Genomic DNA, 15,163 nt, shown 5'->3' with positions numbered 1-15,163 from the left:
GTCGTGGGTAGCTGGCGGGTGTCAGCAGATCCTGCGCTCTAGCTACCCAGGTGCTGTGCCTACTGAGCTATTTTGAACACTAAACAAATCAACAAAGGTCACAGGATTTGTATTCTAGAACCATTGTTGTCATGGTGATACTCCTGACTTGGGATGCTCATGACCTCTTACATCTTATAAGGCATGGGAGAGCTTACAGAGTGTGCTGGTAGAATTTGCCTGGACTGTCTTTCTGCAGCACATACTATGCTTTTTATTATGACAGGCTCTTCCCCATTTACATCTAGCAGACCCCAAAGTAGCTCATTTAAGCCAAGAAATATGCTTTAGGCAAGACAAGCATCTTCAAAGAAGATGGTGGAAGTCTTATCTGTCTTCTGTCACAGACCACAGCCCCTCCCACTGTAGGGTTAAGAGGTCAGATACCTTAACCAGAAAACACAGATCCACAGGAGCATGCTCCATCTAGAATTGCTCGCATGCTGTCAAATATGATGGCTCAGAATATTTTGGAACTCTGTCTTTGTTTGGAGGAAAGGGAAGCCAACATACTCATAGGCACTATTGCATTGGAACGAGGTTCTACAACTACCCACTGACAGAATTTGTCTTAGTCTCCTGAACTGATTTTCCTGTGAGACCTTTACTTGTTCTCATTTGTCTTTTAGCTTGGTTTCACTCTGATTTATCCTCTCTGTGTCTCCTTCCTTCTCTGGGTCCTTTCTGTTTATCATTTTTGATGTCTGCTAAGCCTAGCCAACAACCTACTAAATATCCCCTGCCCCCAGCATTTGGAGGATGCAGCTGTGCCTCTGACTCCTTCAGTCCATCTCTGTTCAGTTGCCTTTCTTAAAAACTCTCTCAGAAGCTTTCTAGTCAAGTCTCTCCAAGCCAAAGTGGCTCAAAACCTAGGAGCTCTGCTATATGATCAGACACTGCCATCTCATGGCCAAAGCACTGAACTTGGCCCCATCAGGTCTGCCAGTGCAATTCATCCCTGGCTTGAATTACTTGCTTTTACAACCTATACCACCAGCCAATGCTGGAGTGATTCTTGTAGCCTCTCTTATCTTACAAGGCACAGACCTTAGAGAATCAGCTGACAATATCACCCTGTAAACCAATATAAACTCTGCACTCTCTCAAAGCTCAGCCAAACAACTCTATAGAGGGACATTTTATCTGGATCCTGGAATTGTAGTATATTGCTTTTTATCTCTCATGGGCAAATGAATCATCTAAAATATGTGTGTGTGTGTGTGTGTGTGTGTGTGTGTGTGTGTGTGTGTGTGTGTGTGTGTGTGTGTGTGTGTGTGTGTGTGTGTGTGTGTGTGTGTATGTGTATGTATATATTTAAATTTCATTATGGTCACATATATTCAGAGGATTTCCAAATTGTAGTCTTTCTCAGCAACAAGGTCAACTGGGTTTCTGTACAATAGTTTTAGAGTTAGTTTTTTGTGTGAGTACTTGATCCTCATTGTTTTTCTGTGCTGAGGTATTGAACCCATGGTTTCATACTTATTAGATAAACATTCTACCCTGACTTGTATCTCTAGCTATGAAGTTTTAAGTTTCTGATGAATGATTCCATATTAATATGAACATGCCCTGCTGAGTTATTAATCCACTTAGTAGATGGAAATACAATAAGCATATCTACTTCACCAAGTGACATAGTCAATATCTCTGTCAAAGATAGGAAACAGAAACCAAAATTCTCATCATAGCCTTAAGCCAGTGGATCCCATAAAATCCATCTTCTCCCAATTTTCATTCCTGGGCCCAAAGGTACATGAGGTCCTGGAAAGAGAATTTGACTTTCACCTGCAACATTGTCTGGGAGCTGAGGACTCACCAACTATGCTTAGAAATTGCTCAGGAACATTAAAGAAAATATCTCTAGTCCTTTGGCAGAAATACTTGGATATCACAGGATAGACACAGTTTGTAGAACCAAGTTGCACCCTCTAAAAGTACAGCAAAATTGCCAAGGAATGTTTCTAGATGTGGGAAGAACTATTGCAGAATAAAAGGTCATACTCCACACACATAAACAAATATTATATGAAACCCAATCTCTACTTGGAAACAGGGACTTTGGGGAGATAATTAAGATCAAGTGATATAAGTGTAGATAGTCCCATTAAGAAAAAGGAATTAAAGGCTTCACTCTGCTTATGCAGAGGAAAGCATGTGAGGACAGATCAAGAAGGTGACAGTGTACAAATGATGAGTCACCAGAATCCTGCATAGCAGGAACCTGAATTTAAGATTTCCAGTCCAAAACATTCAGTCTTTCTTGTATTTTACAAGCAGTAACAATGCATATCAGCACACACATAAACACACAAACACACACACACACACACACACACACACACACACACANAGAGAGAGAGAGAGAGAGAGAGAGAGAGAGAGAGAGAGTATAGAGATTTAGCTTTAGCTTAAATTGCATTTGACTTTGCCCATTTGGACCAAATTTACTCCAGGAAAAAGAGATGAAGATTCTCCACCAGGTAGAGCAGTTTAGTGACCATAATGTTGGTATTAATGTATTCTACCCTTTTCTTTATTTTTCTTTTTAAGCACTAGCTGTATTTTGAACAAACACTTTTTTTCTGTTCAGTCTTCTTAGAGATATTGGAATCATATGCTGCCCCTTTCCAGAAAAGTAACTGAGAAGAGTGACACTGTGAAGAGTCATACAGCATATCCAATTCTTCCTGTCCCACACTCCATTGTCAAACTGGAGAGGACCCTCATGGCCTGGCTAATCTTCTCTTAGCCTCACACATGATCACATTTGCTGGGCTGTTTTTGCTGTTATGCCTGAAATTTTCATCAAATGACACTATGAGAAGAGGCTAATGACATCTGTTACTCTTCCTGCTCTAAGAACATGGACGACATTGCCCATTGCGGCCCTAAGTGTCTGTTCTAGAAAGTCTCTCATGAAAGGCTTTGTATGGTTCCCATTAGGACAGTCTCTGTGTCCCCTGAGTGATCATCATAATTCTTCCTACACTGATAAGAGCAAAGTAATGGTGTCTTCTGGAACTTTGCCTAAGAGAAACTCAGAACCCTTAAATCTTGAAGACTCTTGATATAAGAAGACATAAAACATCCATCCAGTACCAAAAGATGGGTATTTCTGTAGGAGGAGGCTGAAGCACCACTCTGGCTTGTTAGCATGAGATCTCAGTTAATACATATTCTAAATTAAATGTCAGTGGGGAAATAGCTAACATGTTTTATTTAATGTGTATGGGCACTTTGTCTACATACATATCTGGTGTACCACGTGCATACCTGGTACTCATAGAGGCTAGAAGGGGGCATCAGATGCTCTGGAATTGGAAGTACAGATGACTGTGGGTGGCAGGAATCAAACCCACATCCTCTGGAAGAAGACTCAATGCTCTTAGCATTGGAACCATATCTGCAGCTCTAGCAGGAAATATTCTGGATAAGCTTTCTCTGATAATTTATAAAGTCATTGAAGTTAGGTTTGACTAACAACCTTAGCTTACAGCTATGAAGTTACTTTCTTCTCACAGTGTTTTTGTCAAACAATAGAGAAGTGGACAATGACTTCCAGCTATAAGCAAATGTTCCACATGAAATTGCACTCTGAACTGATCACTCCACATCTTTGTACTTTACCAGTAGCAGGCAGATTTTGCTGGCTTTTGCTCTTCATTTCTTGTTTCTCTGGTGATGATTCCTCCCTAGTGTTGATCTCCATTGACATCCCCTTTCTTGGAATCCATGAAGCAAAACTGAAATCTACATGTCCCAAATATTGGTCTTGCTCTGCAGCAAGGTCTGAACAGCTTCTGTCCCACCTTGCATTTCCTCAGCCATTTGTGAATGCAGCCACTGCTATAGGGGACATTTATAGTTGTATAGATTATTTCATGTTGGCATGAATTTTAGTGGAGCTCAATCTCTTTGTTGAGAATTTAGCATTTTACACCACACCTTTGATTCAATTGCGATGCATAATATATGCCTACAATTTTTCTTTTTCTAGATTTCCCAGGTCATTGGTGTATAATGTTCCATAATACATCCTAGAGATTCTGTGCGTTTCAGTGATGTCTTTGTAATATTTCTCTTAGAAGCTCCAATGTTTAGTTTGTGCTCTCTACCCTTCTCTTGTTAGTTTAGCTAAGGGTTTGCAATCCTGTTTTTTAAAGAAACAACTTTATTCGTTCATCTTTAGTGTTATTTATGTAATAAGTTTAAAAATCTGAGAACATCATATATGAGTACTATATTTACATCATATCTACTCCTCTGGCTTCTCCCCTGTCTGCCACTCCTTCGCAAACCCATGGTTTAATAATTATTATTATACACACATGTACAGATATATAATCTGCTGAATCCAATTATCATTTCTTTTTTTTCCAATTATCATTTCTTGCACGTGTATGTGTTTAGGGATAGGCCCTAGTATTGAATAATCTATTAGAGGGCTGGATATAGAGGAGATGGAAGATCCTTTTCTCAGCAACTATTATTTCCTACAGCTTTTCACCTAGGGATGGAGCTTTGTGAGATTTCCCCCCATCTATGTTAGCATGCCAATTGGTGTCATTGAGCAAGTCTTATTTAAGCAACCAGGTTGTTGAGGCTTTCCTGACTACATCTTCCCTATCGTATGTAAATGATCTATCTCACACCATACATCCTGGTACCCTGGCTTTTACCAGCCTCCTCTTCTTCCATGATGCATTAGGTATAGAGGTTGTATTGTAGATGTAGTCAGGGGTTGGGCACTCCATGGTCAGTAGTCCTCTACATCTTTAGTAGTTATGGACTCCTTTAATGCTTTGTGCTGTGAAAAGAAGCCTCTTTGATGAGGTACAAGAGCTGGAGCAGAAGTTGTGTGACCAGAGCTAGGTCTCTGAATTGTTCTTTTGGTTTCCATTTCTGCTCTGATTTTTGTCCTTTCTGTCAATTTTGGATTCTTATAAAATCTTGTTACAATAAAACCTGTATGTGTACCACTAAATTGAGAGTTATGCCCTTTAAAAAAAATAATGCAGGTCCTGTCTTAGTTTTCTATTGCTGTAATGAAACATGAGCAAGAACAGCTTGTGGAGGAAGGGGTTTATTTTACTTTTCAACTTTTAAGTCCACCATCCAGGGAAGTGAGAGCAGGATTTCTAAGCAGGAACCTGGAGACAGGAGCTGCTGTAGAGACCACGGGGGTAGAGGTGGGGGTGGGGTTGCCCTTACTGAATAGTTCTTGCTTTGCTCAGCCTGCTTCCTTATCCACCCCAGGGATGGCACAGCCCGCAGTGAGCTGGGCCTCCCATGTCAATTATTAATTAAGAAAATACACCAGTTTCTGATCCAAAGTTTGTCTCTGTATCCCCTCCCATGGGTATTCTGATCACCCTTCTAAGAAGGACCAAACTATCCACACTTTGGTCTTCTTTCTTCTTGAGCTTCATAGGGTCTGTGAACTGTATCTTGAGTATTCCGAACTTCTGAGCTAATATCCACTTATCAGTGAGTGCATACCATGTGTGTTCTCTTGTGATTGGGTTATCTCACTCAGGATGACATTTTCTAGTTCCATCCATTTGCCTAAGAACTTCATGAATTCATTGTTTTTAATTGCTGAGTAGTACTCCATTGTGTAAATGTACCACATTTTCTGTATCCATTACTCTGTTGAAAGACATCTGGGTTCTTTCCAGCTCCTGGCTATTATAAATAAGGCTTCTGTGAACATAGTTGAGTATGTGTCCTTATTACAAGTTGGAGCATCTTCTGGGTATATGCTCAGGAGTGGTATAGCTGGGTCCTCAGGTAGTACTATGTCCAATTTTCTGAGGAACCACCAAACTGATTTCCAGAGTGGTTTGTACCAGCTTGCAATCACATCAACAATGGAGGAGTGTTCCTTTCACCACATCCTTGCCAACATCTGCTGTCACTTGAATTTTTGATCTTAGCCATTCTGACTGGTGTGAGGTGGAATCTCATAGTTGTTTTGATTTGCATTTTTCTGATGACTAAGGATGTTGAACATTTCTTTATGTGTTTCTCAGTCATTTGATATTCCTCGGTTGAGAATTCTTTCTTTAGCTCTGTGCCCCATTTTAATAGGGTTATTTGGTTCTCTGGAGTCTAATTTCCTGAGTTCTTTGGATATTAGCCCTCTATCAGATGTAAGGTTGGTAAAGATGTCCCACCTGGGGATCCATCTCATATATAGTCACCAAACTCAGACACTATTGTTTATGCCAACAAGTGCTTGCTGACAGGAGCTTGATATAGCTGTCTCCTGAGGGCCTCTACCAGAACCTGACAAATACATAGATGGATGCTCCCAGCAAACCATGGGACTGAGCACAGGGCCCCCAATGGAGGAAATAGAAAAAAAGGACCCAAGGAGCTGAAGAGGTTTGCATTCTCCTCATAGGAGGAACAACAATATGAACCAACCAGGACCCCAGAGCTTCCAGGGACTAAACTACCAACCAAAGAGTACATGGCTCTACCTCCACATGTAGCAGAAGATGGCCTTGTGGGACATCAATGAGAGGAGAGGCCTTTGGTCTTGTGAAGGCTTGATGCCCAGTATAGGGGAATGCCAGGACAGGGAAGCAGGAGTGGGTGGGTTAGTGATGGGAGGGATGGGATACAGGGGGTTTTGGAGGGGAAATGTGGAAGGGGGATAAAATTTGAAATGTAAATAAAGAAAATACCTTATTAAAAAAAAAAGAAAGGAAAAGAAAACACACCATAGGCTGTGGGAACTAAAAGGGGCCTAGGGGAAGAGGGGGAGGGAGGATAGCCGGCGCCCAGCCAGAGTTCCTCCTATGCTCTGGGCAGGTGGATGCAGGAGGGCTGCTAGATGCTTTCCACTCGGCCCAGGTGGACATAAGCCTCTGATCCCCCTTGATGGGGGTGGGATGGGTAGATAAGGGGCAGCCCCTGACCTGGGGAGCCCCGGGGTTATGGGAGAGAGGGCTGAGGGAGAGAGGTTCCCACACAGGTGAAGAGTCTGCGCAGCGGGCCTTGATGAGCAGAGCCTGTCTGTGGTTTTAGAGCTTTATTATAGAAAGGCAGGGGGAAAGAGAGAAGGAGAGAGAGAGAGAGAGAGAGAGAGAGAGAGAGAGAGAGAGGAAAGGCTAGAGAATCAGAGGGAGAGAGAGGAAGAGAAAGGAGAGAGGAGAGGAAAAAACAAAGAGAGAGGAGTGAGAGAGTGAGAAGAGAGCAAGGTGGGGTCAAGCAGCCCCTCTTATGGTCTTTGCTGTTACTAGGTAACTGGGGAGGAGTTTAGCCTGAAGGTCAGAAGCTTGAGACTTTGCCTACAAGAGTGCTAGCCATGTTTCTCTTGGGGGAGGGGGGGCAGTAACTTCAACAGGAGCCAGGGTTCCAGGAGACATGAGAGAACTCCTTCCATCCCTTGTAGGCGAATTATCACCACAGGGTTCTGGAGTTCAACATCTCAGCTCGACTGGAGACCAGACTGTCTGTGTATAGCCCAATGCCCCACAATAGGCTGCCCACAGGCCAAGCTGGTAGGGTCATTTTCTCAACTCAAGATGACTCTTCCAAAATGACTTTAGCTCATGTCAAGTTGACATAAAATTAGCTAGCACAGCACCTAGAGCTATAAGCTTCCTTTTTAAAACTGACTTCACTGATTTCTATAGAATATAATTTGAACTTCCATTTTCATTTAATTCTAGAAAGACTCCATTTCCCCATGATTTCTCTAGTGATCCATTGTTAAAACTAAGTATATCATCCAATCTCCATGTGTTTTTATAATTTCTGTTGTTGATTTCTAGTTTTGTACTGTTACAATCTGATAATACAAAAAAGGGGAAATAACTTCATGCATGTTAAGACTTATTACTAAAATGTGATCTATGTTGAATAAAGTTCCATGTGCTGATGACAGAAATGTGTATTCTGTAGCCCTTGAATGGAATATTCTGATGATATCAATTAGTTCTTTTTTATATATAGTGCAATTTAACTCTTACAGCTTTGACTTCACATAGCTTGATTATTTGTTTGACTTTGGATGATTTATCTGTAAGAGAGGAAAACTGAAGTTACTCACAATCACTCTGGGACTTATTTTTTCCTTTGTTTCATAAAATTGAGTTCTGTGAACGTTCAATGTCCATATTATCAATCACATCTTTTCATCAATGTGTAGCGTCATTATCTCTTCTGAGTAGTTTTTTTCTTCAACTCCACTTTGTTTTCGGTAAAGGTAGAGTGATGTCAGATTTCATTTGCTTAAAATTCCATTTTTATGGAAATATTTTTACAGTTTTTTGAATATTTTTATATTTTTAAAAATATTTTTACCTCTTCACTTTCTGCATCTATATATGTTGTAAGAATGTCACTCTACTGATAATTTGTTGAGTCTTGTTTTTTTTTAATCCAGTCTTCCAGTACTTGACTCTTAATTGGAGAAATTTAATCATCAATATTATCCAGGGTTGTTACTAAAAGGTATATACTAGTTCCTGTACTTTAATGTCTTATTTTGTAGTTTTGAAAAATCTGTGCTTGTGTCTTTCTCCTTATTCATCTTAAAAATCTGGTGGTTTATTGTGTAATTCTTTCCTGCTCTTATTTGCTTTTATCTGCTCTTCTAAAGAGATTAATTACTTCCTGTGTTCCCATGAATGTTTGTCTTGAATCATCTAGTGTATCCAGAATTTGTATCTTCAGTCATGCTGTAATGCTGTAATGGCCATGAGTTCCTTTAGTTCATCAGGGTTCAGAGGTCTTTATTTTATCTCTGATTCCAAAGGATAGCTTAGCTGGATATGGTAGTCTAAGTTGGCAGTTATTTACTTTGAGGTCTTGAAATATATCATTCCCTGACTTTTTGTGCTTAGGAGTTTCTCCCAAGAAATCCTCTGCTCCTCTGACAAATTTGCTTTTATACATGTTTGGTACCTCTTGCTTTCTGCTTTCAATGGTATTTGTTCTGTATTTTAGTGGATTATCTCTACTATGACACCAAGAGCTTCTTTTCTAGTTATTCCTGCTTATGGTTCTAAGTGCCTCCTGGCCTTGAGCATCTATAACTTGAGATTTCAGTGGCTAGTCTATATATACATACTCAACTTCTTCATTTATGCTCATTATTACTGTGTAAAGACAGATATTAGCAATGTGAGGCACAGTGGGCTAAACCACTACATCTCTGAATTGATGTGGTGTATAGATGGAGCTGTAATCTGTATTTCTTGCAGTTTCAGGTAAGAGTCTGTTGTTCCTTACAGGGATTAATTTATTCTACAAGCAACTCTCCTATAAACCTGGAGACATTATTAATCCTAAAGAGCTTTGTGACTTGGTGAGATATGAACAAGACAAGCACTAACTTCTTCCAGACTCCTCCCAGTCAGTTTACCCAGAGATATGGCAAACGACTAACCTGCTGCATGTTGGGGTATGCCCCCAAGCCTGAAGGAAACAAACTACTGGAGTCTATGCCAGAGGTTGAGACATCAGGAGAACTAGAAATGTACTGGCCAACTCTCAATGGTCTTAGGCTCAGCTCCTCACAACTATATTCATGGCTGCCACCACTATATCCCCACAAACCAAACCCTTCACTGCTTACAGTTTTTAGTGGATTTATCTGTTCTACATGGATGTTTCCCATGGCCATCTTCCACCCAGTCACTGAGGTAGAGTATCCCTGAGGACACTAGATTATAATTCTATGTTTTTTTTTTCATCTTCAACAGAGTTTAGTTCTTAATAAGCCCCTTCTCAAATGACATGTGGTTATAGGACTCACATAGTGAACAATGTAACAGAATTATCTGGAGCTAGCTTATTATACAGGACAGACACTTTTATGGCAAATCCCTCTATGACTGAGAGTTTGTAATGACAATCGACTTCTTCCTGCTGGGAAGCTGGGGTTAGAGTTATGGATGCCATCATACTTGTCTCTGAGACACTTTTCTACTTCTTCATGAATTTTAGATTTTCCATCCCCTCTTTATTGGTCCCCAGAGCCCTTCTTTCTGTCTCTCCTTGGAGGAGAGCTTGTCCTTGGTTGCTTTAACACTTGGAAAGTCATGAAAAAGATGCTTCAATTTTGCTATCACTCTAGAAGTCTAAAATGGTACCAATGCTATTGTAGTACCTAATGGAAGATTGTGTATTGACTCATGATTGCATTTCTTTCCCGATGGATTAATCCTTACCACGAAACTGCTCTTCCTAGTTTATGTCAAATCTTGGAGATAATGTAGAAATGCACAGTTACCAGGACTCGTTTTTGGTATCACAGATGATTGTAATGTGATTTTTATAGGTTAGCAGAATTTGGATATATCTCTGAACCTGAGTCATTGGTGACAAAATGGTTATACTAGGAAAGGTCTCCCAGAGATGCATCCAAAATTTAACCAAACAGAATCCCTAGTAATCAAATAAATTGAAATGCAAATCCAAATATTTCTTTCCTATGTGTAACAGTATCAAAGTACAATATGAATTAGAATTGTATCTGTAGCAGTAACCACTTCACTTCCCAAATTCATTAAAAATTTCAAGTCTAGACCGGGTGGTGGTGGTGCATGCCTTTAATCCCAGCACTTGGGAGGCACAGGCAGGAGGATTTCTGAGTTCGAGGCCAGCCTGGTCTACAAAGTGAGTTCCAGGACAGCCAGGGCTATACAGAGAAACCCTGTCTCGAAAAAACAAAAACAAACAAACAAACAAACAAACAAACAAAAATTTAAGTCTATACAACTCGGTTAATGAGCTTGAGTTAAATATCCTATGAATTATGATCAAACATATAGACTTTTCTGCAGTATAAAGTTTAATATCTTGGGAAGAGACATTTTCTGAACAGAAGTAACTGATATATTTCTTGACAGCTATCCAAGAGACAATTGGCCTATAAAGTCACATGAAGGTCTTTGACAAACTGGCCAGTTATAGTAGCACTGTCATTTTGATACCATGTGCCTTTGACAGCAATATTTTATGCTCTGGTGTATATTTCTCAGAAAAAATAAAAATGCTTTTTAACTAACCCTCAGGACTTGATGAGCAAATAAACAATAATTACAAAACACAATTGATTTAGAGTGCATCCAAAGAAGAATGCTTTCCAACTGAAATTAGCTCATCTGCTATCACTCAAATGGTTCTAATTATTTAATATAAAACAGTAACATGAAATGTGATTTATAACAACAGTTTGCTATTGTCTGATTATGTCCAAAGCAAGCCACGAATTCTAAAGAGATACCAGGCAGTGATTAGAAGCAAACACACTGTGTAATTAATTCCATAAACGACTTAGTTTGCCCTCAAAATACTTATACGTGGGGGGTTGAGACTCCCTCAAAGTCAACAATGTTTGAGCTGTCACTTGGTCCCTACTATCTAAAACAAATATCCTTTGGTTTGTTCTCCCTCTGAGCAGGGAAGTGAAGTTATCCAAGACTCCAACAATGTCCTTGTCTGAACTGCAGCCATCTTACCAAGTTTATATTCAAAATTTCTTTCCACATGAATTTAGTCACATGTTGCATGTGACTCATAGATGTATCTTTGTTTTTTTCTGATACAATTAAACACATTAAAAAATGTTAATGTAAGAACATTAAAGTAAAGCATCTGCCCTGACATTTGTTTCTCTTGTGATATGAGAAGTGGTCTGAGGGAAACAACAACAACAACAACAGGGATTTGGACTTGGCTTATACAGTGAGCAGAGAGAACACTGTCCTTTTTAGAGAGGGACACCACAGAATATGTTATAAGGTACTGATTTAGTCAACAATTTCACCAAAGGGACCCTGGCAATTCTTTCTGAGGGTGAAAAGGAGGGATACTCCAAGTGCAATGACAATCTAGGGTGTGGTGGAACAAGGTTGAAGGGAAAAAACCAACAGAGATAGCAAAATTGACCACTGAGATCTTGTATTGATGCCCTACAGTGGAATGTCAAGGAACCATGGCTGTTAACAAGTAGTTAAGGAACAACTAAGTCATTGAGCTTTCATGGTTGCTTATCAGAAGTCCCATACTTCTGTGGTACAAAGGCAGACGTAACTAAGCACCAATGTACACACTTCACAGAAATCAAGGGAGTGGGGAGACTTTGGAGTTCTGCACCAAGGTGTTTTTTTTGTTTATTTTTTTTAATATGAAAGTCAAGACACTACTGAAAAACTAAAAACTTAAAACAAGGTAGCTAGACATGAATGGGTGCCCCTGAAGATATTGATGCCTCTAGACCTTTCAGGTTTGCAGAGGTGGCTTAACATCTCTAGAAATGTGAGTTTTCTCCTTGTACTGAAATATGCTGAAGAAGTCTCTCTTCTACAAAATAGAACTTGCTCTATTTCAGAGGACTCACTCTTCTTTCTCCAACTTGTAGACAACTAGAGTAAAGAGCAGCATCCTGCATCTGTGACTGGGTTTGGCCTCTAAAGAGATTAGCCAGAAGGTACTGGGAGAGTTTGGAAATTATGTTTGAATTTAGATTTTGAGGGTGATAAAATGCAGGGTGGGAGGTGGGAGGTTTATTTATTTATTTATTTTTTAGTTTAGATTTTGAGGACATCTAATTCTAGAGTGGGCCTCAGGGGGAAAAAAATCACACTTATTTAAGGATACTCTTACAGACACTGGGTTAAATACACTGTTAGGAATCCAAGGAACGAGGCAAAGTCCCTGTTTAGAAGACCATTAGGAGCCTAGAAAAGGAGACTGCAAAATTAAATGTAGTGGAAAGACATGTAACTTAGAAGTGAAGAGAGTAAAGGAGCCAGGAAAGCAGGTGTATTAGGACACCCAATGCCACTGTAAACTTTACTGATATGATGGGGCTCTGCATTTGTAATTTAATATAATCCTTTCTTCTATATCAGTAATTAGGCTAGATGATCACAAAGTGGCTATGATATTATCTACAGAATGGATTCGTATTCCATTCTACAGGATCTCCTCAGAGTTCAGGCCTCTTCCAGGAGCTATCACTCTGACTCTAGTGTTGTGTCTACTGGTCTCTACTATTAGGTATTGTCAAAAGGTCTCTGCTGCTCTAGAATCCAGTCATCCCCTTTGTTGTCATCTGTCCCAGGCCTATACAGGTATCCCCCAGATCTCATGGTTTGTTCTAGACTGTTCAACGACTAGGGGGCATTGTGGGTAAGAGGCTTTGCCCATCTTGCAAAGTGTAAAACAGATGTTGATATAGGAGAAGTAGGGAAATAAGGTAATTTATGTAGTAGTGACTTTTAAAGTTCAGGAGTAAGGAGATCATGATTTTATAGAGACCAGGAATAGAACCTAAGTGGGCACAGAACAATAAGCCAGTTTCAAGGCTATGTATCACACGCCTGGGGGTGCCATCAAAATTGTGCCCAGAGAGTTAGAGTGGAATGAGTTACAAATTGAGCAGAGGCAGTGACTCCAACTACAACTAACCTAAATTAGTCAATAGCCAGCTGTAAGGGTGACCCCAGTGAAGATCAGCAGAATTCAGCAGAACTTCCAAGTGATCTTCAGAACAAGATAAATGGTTGGGATTTATGTTTGAGATTATAATATAAGTACATCAACTTTCCTTTTCCTTTTCTTATTCCCATATACCCCTCTTGGTCTCTTTCAAAATCATGGTTACTATTTTCTCTAATTGTTGTTACATGCATATATGTAAGCATGTGTGTGCACATGTACACACACATACACAGAGGAATATGTAACCATAACCTGCTCAATCTGTATAGTGTTACTTGTGTGTATGTTTTCACATCTGTTTCAGGGCTGACCATTTGGTATTTGATAACCAAGATTTTTCAAAATTGTTTTATTTTGTATTTTGTATGTTGATGTTTTGCCTATGTTTATGTCTCTGTATCAAGCACATGTCTGGTGCTGGTGGATGCCAAAAAAAAGGCATCACATCCTTTGGACCTGGAATAATAGTTGTGATCTGCCATGTAGGTGCTAGAAGTCAAACCCAGGTTCTCTGGAAGAGCAGCCAGTGGTTTTAACCCTGAGACATCTTTTCAGCCCCAATGGTTGTTGACTGGTGCTACTAAGTCTTTGTTGTTTTTATGTAGGATTAGTTGGGTAAGAAGACCTCTTTACTGTGTTCCATCTGGAGTCCCATGTGTAGAATTCCTCCTGCCATAAAACCTAGAAGGTCCTATAAATGTATTCAACGTTCCCCTGTCCATGTAGACAGAGGCCTAGACTATTAATCAAATGCTTGTGCATAGGACTTTGAGTGCAACTAAATCTAGGAGTGAAAAATCAAAATTTACATCTCATGTCTTCATATTGCTTGTTTCAGACCTTGACGGTGGCCATTGAAATTGCAAGCGGTCCTCAATCTGACAATTTTAGTCAGTTCTAATGAATTATCAGCTATCTTTCTACTTAAATTCCCAAGTGCATTTTTTCTTTTCTATTAGATATTTTCTTTTTTTTACATGTTATCCCCCTTTCCTGATTTTCTCTCTGAAACCTCCCTATTCTCGCCCCCACCCCCAGCTCACCAAAAAAAAAAAAAAAAAAAAAAAAAAAAAAACACTTCACAAATTTGCATGTCATTCTTGTGCAGGGGCCATGCTAATCTTCTCTGTATCGTTCCAATTTTAGTATACGTGCTGCCGAAGCGAGCACCCCAAGTACATTTTGATTCCTACTGACAGTTTCATAAGTTGGGAAATATTCTCACATAACATTTATCTCTGTTTACATGAGCCAGTTGGTCCATTTCCTGCCTCCTCCCCCAGTTGGAAATCATTCGCTTGGAATTCCTTTGAAATTTGTGTGATGACTAATCTCAGTTGTCACCTTGGTGTGACCTAGAATCATCTTGGATAAACCTCTGGAAATGCCTGAGGGAGATGATTTTGCCTAGGTTAACTGAGGTGAGAAGGCCCACCCATGCTGGGTTAGCCCCATCCCACTCTCCCATTAGGCTGGGATCCTGAACTGTGCAGAAAGGGGTATGAGCTGAGCACATGTATTTATTACTGTCTGTTTCCTGACTGTGAATAGAAGGTGACTGGCTGCCTCAAGCTCCTGCTGTGATGTCTACATGATGATTGACTGGAGCCTCAAATGTGAATCCAAGTAAACTCTTTCTCCCTTAAGTTGCTTT

The 15,163-nt window shown here is 39.9% G+C and overlaps 1 non-coding gene across 1 annotated transcript; it reads right to left on the bottom strand.

The window, feature by feature from the left end:
- Window positions 1–14,572: 14,572 nt before the first annotated feature.
- On the bottom strand, window positions 14,573–14,679 carry LOC115031268. Its single transcript, XR_003836867.1, has one exon. It is a non-coding gene; the product is annotated as a U6 spliceosomal RNA (small nuclear RNA).
- Window positions 14,680–15,163: the final 484 nt, after the last annotated feature.

This window comes from Mus caroli, chromosome 5 (assembly GCF_900094665.2).
Source record: "Mus caroli chromosome 5, CAROLI_EIJ_v1.1, whole genome shotgun sequence".
NCBI lineage: Eukaryota > Metazoa > Chordata > Mammalia > Rodentia > Muridae > Mus > Mus caroli.
The sequence above is the reverse complement of the archived record's forward strand: the minus strand, read 5'-3'. Positions and strand labels throughout refer to the sequence as shown.